The sequence below is a fragment of the Cibotium barometz genome, chromosome 37 (genome assembly GCF_041138505.1).
Source record: "Cibotium barometz isolate CiBa-2024 chromosome 37, ASM4113850v1, whole genome shotgun sequence".
Taxonomy (NCBI): domain Eukaryota; kingdom Viridiplantae; phylum Streptophyta; class Polypodiopsida; order Cyatheales; family Cibotiaceae; genus Cibotium; species Cibotium barometz.
The window spans coordinates 19,066,825-19,076,610 of record NC_141082.1 but is presented as its reverse complement, the minus strand read 5'-3'; positions in this window follow the sequence as shown (position 1 = coordinate 19,076,610).

Genomic DNA, 9,786 nt, shown 5'->3' with positions numbered 1-9,786 from the left:
GAGTCCATTCTTGCATCTTCGATTGTATGAGTTTATCCATAAAACTAAGCCACATAATCTTTAATTGCAATAGGAATCACAAACTGCAATGTTACACACTTATGTTAGTAAGTAATGAATATATATATGATAAAGGAGAGAGAAAATGAGTTATATATACTTGTAAAACTTATGCCAGTCGTGAGACTTTAGGTCACTCAGTTTCTTTTTTGAAGTAAATGTGCCCTTATGATAATGCATATGTCCCATTTGGTGTACAAAAGGATGCAACAATCTTCTTTACTCTTTTCTTCTCTCTCTTGGATAAAATCCAAGGTCTTGGGGGTAAGACTACTTTGCCTGATTAAGATGTAAGACTAGTTTGCTTGATTAATCTAATTATGCCCACAATGTTTCCATGTTTTCAACTATCGCCAAGTCATCTCGAGAACCCTTACTATCTTTATCTTCAAATTGGGATGTATGTATCGAGGATCTTCCTTAAATTCAAACCATGTCTCCTCAATGTGTCTCCACCACACGCAATGCAATATCAACAGGAATGTGTGAGATGCCATCCAATGATGGATCTATTTTAGCATGCCAAGTCATTAGCTCTGCTATGAACTTGCACTCAAACATGTGTTGGATTCTTTGGAGGATTGAAAAATGCCTTAGAATTTTAAAAGCAATGGTTTCGCCTTGTAAATCTTGTTAATATCATTTTGGACATGTGGAGAGTTCAATAAGATCTCCACATAAGAGGATGCAATCATTCGAGCATATATGTATACAATTGTGGTCTATACTAATGGAACTTAGAATCTTATCTGCATCATCTTGTGACTCAGGTATATAGTTTCTCTCTGGTAATATTGTATATTTTAATAACCTTATAAATTATGACTAATAATGTGATGTTAGCTAGTTTTTTTTTTAATAGGATGAGATTAAGAAAGAAAAAGAGGAATTGGAAAGAGGATATAGAGATTACTTGAATAATTATGAGATACTCGCATTTGACCAACCATAGAGCACGGGGTTAACAGCATCCATTTGCCAAACCAAGATGTATGTCTCCTCAATGTGTCTCCACACATAGCGCAGTCAGTAGGCATACGTAAGCCAAGTCATTAGCTCTTCTATGGACTTACACCACTTAACCATGTGTTGGATTCTTGAGATGATTAGAAAATGCCTTAGAATTTTACAAGGAATGGTTCCACCTTTGTAAATCTTGCTATAACATCGAGTATAACACATTTTGGATAGAATGGAGAGTTTGCGAAGATCCCCCCACGGAAGAGGATGAAATCATTCGAGCATGCATGTATACAATTATAGTCCATACCAATGGAACTTAAAATCTTCTTTGCATCAACTTACAACTTGAGCATAGAGTTTCTCTTTTGTAATATTGTATATTTTAACAACCTTGTAAATTATGACTGACGATGTGATGTTAGCTAGTTTATTTTATGAAGAGGACGAGATTAAGAGAGAGAAAGAAGAATTGGAAAGAGGATATAAACATTACTTGAATAATTCTAAGACACTTGCATATGACCAACCATAGAGCGATTGAAGATTGAGCAATGCCAGGCAAGCTTGTAATTTTGACATTTTTTCTCCATCAAAAAACTATTTGAACCAAGAGTTCAAAGATGTGCTTCCTTGGACATCATATCTTGTCCATCCTATCTATTACCTACAAATGTTGCTTCGATTAGCTCTTCCACAAAATCTTCTTGTGCGTGTGACTCTATATCCTCTTTCATGTGCTGCTCCATATCAACCAAATTCTTCTCATTATTTTGTTGTTCTTCTCCATCACCTAGATTTTTTAGATTATATGGCCTCTTTGGGTTGAATTCACATGTACTCCACATCATCTACATTCTAAATAATTATTAAAACAATTTGGAGAGAGGTTATGGAGAGTGAGAGGGATAGGGAGAGGGTGTAACAAAGGGCCCAATCAACTAACCTCATCAGAATTATATGCTAATTCAACTAAAGACTTGTCAAAATCTTTTACATGTTGTATAGTGATTTAACATTGTCTTCTAATAGAGTACTTGCAGCACGTAAACAGACATTGGATACTCTACTCTAACCATACCATGCTCCTTATTGAGATTCTTCCTCTCTGAAGATGGTGAATTGTTTACACGCTCTATTGAAAAAACGAAGAGAGATTTAGAGAAATGTTATAAGGATCAAGAGAGGTCAAGAAAGTATATAATAGAGATCAAGAGAAATGATATAGGGATATGAAAACGTGGGTCTCCTTTAATAAGTAGGTGTACAAATTATGAGTTGTCAAGGGTTAATTGTTTTCCATGAAATTAAAAACATGAAGAAAATAAATTATAGCATCGGTATAGCCATCGATATAAGCACCGGTTATACCAAGCATATACAAACGCCTATATTGACGACGTAAAAAATTACTACTCACGCTTATACCACGATGCAGAAATAAAAAACTGAGACTGTTTTCTCTTTACTTTTTGTTTGAACTCGTATTTTGTTTCTCTCTCTCTCTCTCTCTCTCTCTCTCTCTCTCTCTCTCTCTCTCTCTCTCTCTCTCTTGCCTCTCAACTCTTATTAAGTTTTTCACCTCTTACCCATCCCTCCCTCACCTCTTGCTATCTTTTCCACTATAGATCTATAAGCCAGGGTTGGTTTTTGTGTTTTTAGTTTATTCATTTTTTTGCTATTTTGAAAAATTCAACCCCCGGATTCGAAGTTTGGTGCTCTATCCGATTGAGCTACAGGCACAAGTTGACCTTACAGACCGAACAGAGGCTAGTAAAATCTAACGCGCTTTTTGTGTAGGGTAGCCTTTAAGTATCTTGCTTTCTCTTTTTCTTCTCCATAGAGCCATGACAAGAGAGGTAATGGCCTTGGTTTTTTTAATTTAGAAAAAAAAAAGCTATTATCTTTTTTTCCTATTTCAGTGATTCTTGTGTGCTTTTTGGTTTTTTTATAAATAGGATATCTCTTCTTCTCTCTTTCCACTCTATAACCAATGGAGGAGTAAGTCTATTTTGTTTTGTTTTATTTTTTCTCTATTTTTCTTTTTTGGTAAACTAATAGTTATGCTTTGGGTTTTGGCTTTTTTTTAAGGCTTTATTCTCTCTTCAATCTGCTCCTGAACTCGTAAGTAGATTAGTCCTCGTTACTCTTTCTATTTTTGTTATTTCCTCTTTGTATAACATCCTTGAACACCTCGGGTTTTTTTTCATGTTGTAGGTATTTTGCTAGAGCTCTATGCATAAAGCCATAGAACTTAAGGCCATGCATCCATGTGCTCATGTATGCATAGAGCTCTATGTATGTGCTCTATGCATACATATGCATAAAGTTGCATGCTCTATGCATACATAGGGATCTATATAAGAGCTCTTTACATGAGCTCTACGCATACATAGGGATCTATGTTTGAGCTTTCTGCTCTTTGCATGCATGAGCTCTATGAATGCAAGAGCTCTATGCTCTATGCATGCAAGAGCTCATTGCTTGAGCATGCATGCATAAATCCCTATGTATACATAGAGCACAGAGCTCAATGTACACATAGGGATTTCTATGTATGCATAGAGCTCTATGCAGACATTGAAATGATCTTTGGTCTTTGCATGTATGACCTCTATGCATGTAAGGGCTCGATGCTCTATGCATGCATGCACAAATCCCTATGTATGCATAGAGCATAGATCTATATGCATGCATAGAGCTCATGGAGCTCAATGTACACATAGAGATTTCTATGTATGCATAGAGCATAGAGCTCTATGAATACATTAAAATGCTCTTTGCATGCATAGATCTCTATGTATGCATAAAGCTTTATACATACATACGTAGATCTCTAAGCTCTTTGCATATAGATTATGTATACATTATCTATATGTACACATAGATAGATCTCTAAGCTCTTTGCAAATAGATTATGTATACATACTGTTAAATGTTTTTTTAAATGATGTTGCATTCATATTCTCATCACCAATAAAAAGGAGAAGAAAGTGGAGAATGTTTAGAAAAAAACGTCTATGAGTATATATATATATATATATATATATATATTCCATTAGTCATTATGCCATAGAGCATGCCTAAGAGTCCTAATCTATGTTGCATAGAGTCCTAATGTATGTTGCATTGTTTTGAGCCCTAATGCATGTTTTGTTTTGAAGCTACTATGTCTGCGGGACTACATGTAGGATTAGATCCGAAATTTCTTCCAGATGCTCTCCCTTGAGCAGCATGAGGTAGCTAAGTTGTCACCTCACTCGCTCCTGGCTCTCACCGAGTCCTATCACCCCTACTTCTCGAAGTGATGCTAGTGATGTACAGAGTTCATGACACATGTCTCGTAGTAGCAACCGTAGTGGTAGCCACCGACGTAGAAATTGTAGTGGCAGTGAGGCAATGGCAGTGGTGCTGGTGTTGGTTGTGGTGCTTGTAAATGTGGAGGTGCTAGTGGTACTAATACTACTACTCCACCACATTGTCCTACTAGACAGACTACTCCATGCACTACTCCGGGTTTCACTCCTGTAGCCACTCCTAGTTCACTCCTATAGCCACGTCGGGTGTCATTCCGAGTTCCACTTCAACAAGAACTCCTTATGCTAGCACTCCCCTTGCTTTCCAGTAAGCAATACTCATGTGCTCCTATACATGCTATGATGATGGGTTCATCATTGAGGATACGCTAGGTGGGAGAGTACTAATGCATATGCGTCTGCTTTTAGTGTAGTACAGTTTGTCCACGACATCCTTACAAAGTGGCACGACCAACCCGATGATAAAAAGAACTACATTATTGAGTAGCTCCATAGAGAGTTCCTCATGCCAACCCAAAAAGAGCAATTTAACAAGAAGTGAAAGCTCAAGAGAATGAGATACCTAATGACCCATCAAAGGTCCGAAGTGCAAGAAGCAATGAAAGAAGGAAAGAGTTATCTTGACATTGATGATTGGAGAAAGGCTAAGGCCGAGGTCCGTGACACTCTTGACAAGTATAAGAAAGCACACCTTGAAGGGTCGAGGGCTTTTCTTTGCTCTAGTGAAAGAGCAAGAGTAAGACCTGGAACCTCAAGGTTCTCTCCCATGGAAAAAACGGTCAAACCATGTCAAATGCCATAATGTTTGGTGTCAATCCTGAGTTGGGTTTATCCCAAGCCAACCATGACATCAAACAACCCAACAATCATAGTTTTATGGTAAATAAGACATATCTCTTAGGGACAAATTATTCCTCAATCCCCCAACAGCAATTAAGAGAACACACAGGGCAAGAAGTAGTAGTCACACTCTCCATAGAAGCCCACTATCGAAGTGCCTTTACAACACGGAACCAAGTTCCAATTCTCCATTTGGACTCCGTTTAGACGAGGAACACGGAACGTGGAGAAGTCAGGGACTACCTCACAAAAGGATCCACAAGGGCATTCACAAAATGTTCCCTCAGCTGTAATGAGACTACAGCCGTAAGGCCTGAGGCTATTAGAGGATAAGTGCCATTAGAAACCACACAACCTAACTCCATAGGGCAAGAGATCCTATACCCTAAAACAAAGGCTTTAGTGCAAAAACCTCCTTACATTCCTCCACCACATGAATACGCAGATGAGGATGGCGTTTGAAATGGGAAGGGGGGTTGTGACTGCATCGAAAAGCTCAAAGGTGGGCAAAACCAAGCCAATCCATATCTCAAGGATGATGACCAAATTTGATGGAACTGTAGATCCCATGCAGTACCTAGAGAATTTCGATCATGGGACATATGAATGATCCCACCAAGATTTGTTCATTCGGACTTTGCCTTCAAGGCAAAGCAAGCCAGTGGTTTAGTTCTCTTGCCGCCCCTTCAAACCAAGAGCTCATGGACTCCACGTAGCACAAGAGGCAACACCTTGCCCATGTGCAGTGGCCCTACCTGTCCTTGTTCCCACATTGAAGAAGAGCCACCCATGGTGCTGAACCTCAAAGAGGAGAACTGTGCACAGATTGTTGGGGTATCGTTGAGCAACCCCAAGGCTCAAAAGGATCACCAAATGACCCCACCACACCTATGCACGCCATGCTACTACACCAACTCGCAACAAGTAGGAACTGGAAAGACAGCTCAATCACGCGCACCAGCAAAGCCGATGACGATGGTGTCCAAGCTTTTGTCGTGGATGGATAAACGATCCTCCGCCCTTGCTCGACGCAGGCACAGTATGCCCCGAACCCTAGCTCACGTACATATGTAAAAAAACTCAAGTGTACAGTCACTATCTTCATCTGGAATGATAAAAAAACACAAAATTCCAAAAATATATCAAGAATCGTCAAAAAACAACTAAAAACACACGCCCACCCATTGTAGATGCATGTACACACGCACGCGTGCCCGCGCACGCATACATTTACAACACCTACATTCCCACGTGCACACATACTCCCCATTCGCATTCACACCCCATGCGCACATGCGCCCCCACACATTCCCATTTGCACACTTGCACATTGCACACCCATTTACACTTTTGCACATGCACACACGTGTGCAAGTACATATGGACAAGCACACTCTGTGTGTGCACCCACATTTACACTTACATGTGCACATGCGCACTCTCCTACATACACATTCACTATCACAACGCACGCATACACAATTGGATAGTGCAACATCGCCATCGCCCTTTCAAAAGAATACCCCCTCCCCCCCCCCCAAATCAACCCACACACACATTTGCACGTGCATGCACCACTCTCATGCACCTGCACACACCATTGCATTCACACTTTCATCTACTCATTTACGTCCGCACGTGCATATTCACTTGCACATTCACTCACGCATGCACATTCATTCACTCACACATGCACACACCTCGCACGCGCATGTGTGCAAGTGTGCACACACGCATGTACACGCGCATGCATCGCGTACACTCCACGCACACACACCCCTCCCCCTTCCCCTCCCCTCTAAAACAAATAATAGTAATAATAATAAAATACCAAATACCAAAAAAGTAATATAAATTAATTATTATATATATTTATATTTATATTTTTTTTTAAAGGGAACAACAAATGTGGCAGCCTGCGCGACCCAGCGACACTGCTGCCATCGACTCATCGACTGTATGCTGCAAAGTGCTCTGAGGGCTTGTTCTCATCGCAGCAGGAAGGCTGTCATAATCCATGTGCCATATAGACTTTGCAAAGCTTTCAGAGGAAGATCCATGCACATCTTGTCCGTGAGCTGGAGAAGTAGTTCAGCGGGAAGGATTGCCACTAGACGCATTCTGAGGGCCCCTGAGAACCGCACACTGGCAGCAGTTCACGAAACTATTCTGGAACTATCCGGCTGCTCCTGTGGGGAAAAGAGTGTGTTTTCGCCTGGATGGTTCAAGAGTCCTGCGGGTTTACTTGGACCCAATGGAGAGGCATACTATGTGGAGCCGAACCTCTGCAAAGGAGGGAAGGGGAGGGGAGGCGGTAGAAGGGCGGGGGTGGGGGGCATTCTCACTGTACACACCATTCTCTATCAGGCAGTTGCTTCCAAGCCAAAGATGACCCTGTGAGCATGTGAGATCACATACTAGATAAGTTGGGTGATCGTCTCATTCCAAACAACAGCATTATCACCGTGGGAGCTCAATTTGGATCATTGCATTGGCCTCATGGTTTCCAACCCTCAACCCTTCACAGCCAGTGTGGTGCCCTTACCCTACGCCGACCTCCAGTTAGGATAGACAATTTTCAAAGAAATTGGAAGCAGGCTCTGGGCCTAGCTGGATGTACTACATATCTCGATTTTGGGGTCTTCTTAGAACAAACCGTCCCAAGTGCTACCCACCAGAACAAGCTTTAACTAACTTCAAGGTTGAGTCATTATGAGCGAAAAGAGTGTGTGGGTGAGAAGGGCAAGTGAGAGGTATTGAGAGAACGAGACCCAGGTGTATGATTGTGAGTGTGAAGGCAGCATAGAAAGGGTGTCCGAGAGCTAGGGACGTCGAGAAAGAAAGCGAAGTGAGACTCCAAGATTCCGGCCCCCTCACCACCAAAACCCCCAACCACAAGCTCTCCAACAAGAAGTGGCTCACCAAAACCTCCACTGGCATAACCACACTAGCCAAACACATGCACCTACAACTAATCTCGTCAACTCCAACCCTCTAGGTACATCTCTGGATGGGGATAAATTGGTGGGTGCAAGCTTGGCCCATGGTACGACCCATCGCCTAAAAAACCCTCGATTGGAAATTCCCTCCAACGAACTTCCATGCATATATCCTCTGCTTCGAATCCTCCAACATGACACCAACAAAACCTCGCTCTAGCCGACGTATTCGCCGCCATGAAGAAGCCCAACCTCTAGGCGTCATGCTATGAGATCCAAGTATGATTCCTTGCCGCGCCAAGATGTTCCAGAGCTCCATCTACCCATACCAATCATTCCATGGGGTCTTGACAATCATTCCACCAAACACAGGGTGCGGACCGCTTCTACCAACTACCTCATGTTGAAGGGTCCACACCACTTCCACATCCAACAACGGAGGCCTGCCATGAAGAACCTCTACATCGCCTATCACTTTTCAAGCTACCTCAACAAGCTACTTGCCATCACGACTGTCCAAAGCTTCCCATCACTTAGCCTCTGCAGATTAGTCCCGAGCTAACCACTTAACCTCGGCCGTCGTGAACTCCATGGTGTATACTAGACCATTCCTCCAATCCACTTCACAGCAACAGTTTCACCATCGACTCCAATGACGCGAGGACACGATCACCATTAGAAAAGGGAGTATATTAATCACTATGTTGGTTAATATGGTTTCCCCCGCCCAACCTACCGTCGAAACCCGCCCAACCTACCGCAAGGCGCTTTGCTATCTTGCCTGTGCGAATAGGCACTTGACTTTTTGTAAGGCGACGTTGAAACATATAAAGCAACCTTACCATGAATTTAATATTAAATAAAGAAAGTCAAGCAAGATGTATACTAGATAGATCCCTTTGGCAAAAGAGCATTCCGATTTGACAACAAAGTGAGGACACAATTTATCTCTTTGACTTTGGCTAGACCATCGGACACATTGTCACGGATTGCGTGGTTCGAATGAGGATCCAAACCATCTTAGAGCAATGAAAGTTGCGCTAAAATCCTACAAGACTTCGTTGTAGTCTAATATTCTCCCATCCAATATGATATGGTCGATAAATCAATTTTTACCACATCATGGGTCAACCGACATAGCAGACCTAAGTCCATGCTGACCTTGGACACTATAAGTAGACTAGTTTGATAACCTTTGTTCATCATCGAGTCATGAAAGCTGCACCCTGCAAGACTCCGTTGTAGTCTAATATGGTCCCGATCAAATAATATGTCCGGTAAGTCAATTTGGACCATATCGTGGGTTGCCCGACATAAGCCCACCTACGTCTATGCCGACCCTAGTGGTAGACTAGTTTTGCAAACCTTTGTTCATCATCAAGTTCATTGTATTTAAGTGCTCTTGTAAGCAAGACATCCTCCTTTCAAAGTCTGTCTAGATTGCCATCAAAGCTCCTTACTCAAAGCACACATGTGAGCGAACAATCATCAATTTGTAATCAAAGTTTGCAAGCTGTAATATTGTTTAACTCTCCACTTCTTTTTTTGCAGTTCAATGCTTTGCATTGTGAAGATTCTGCTTTCGTTATTGTGTTTTCTTACTAGAACTTTCGTTATTGTGTTTTCTTACTAGAACGTTTATGGAGGAATAAAAAAACCATCAACAAAGC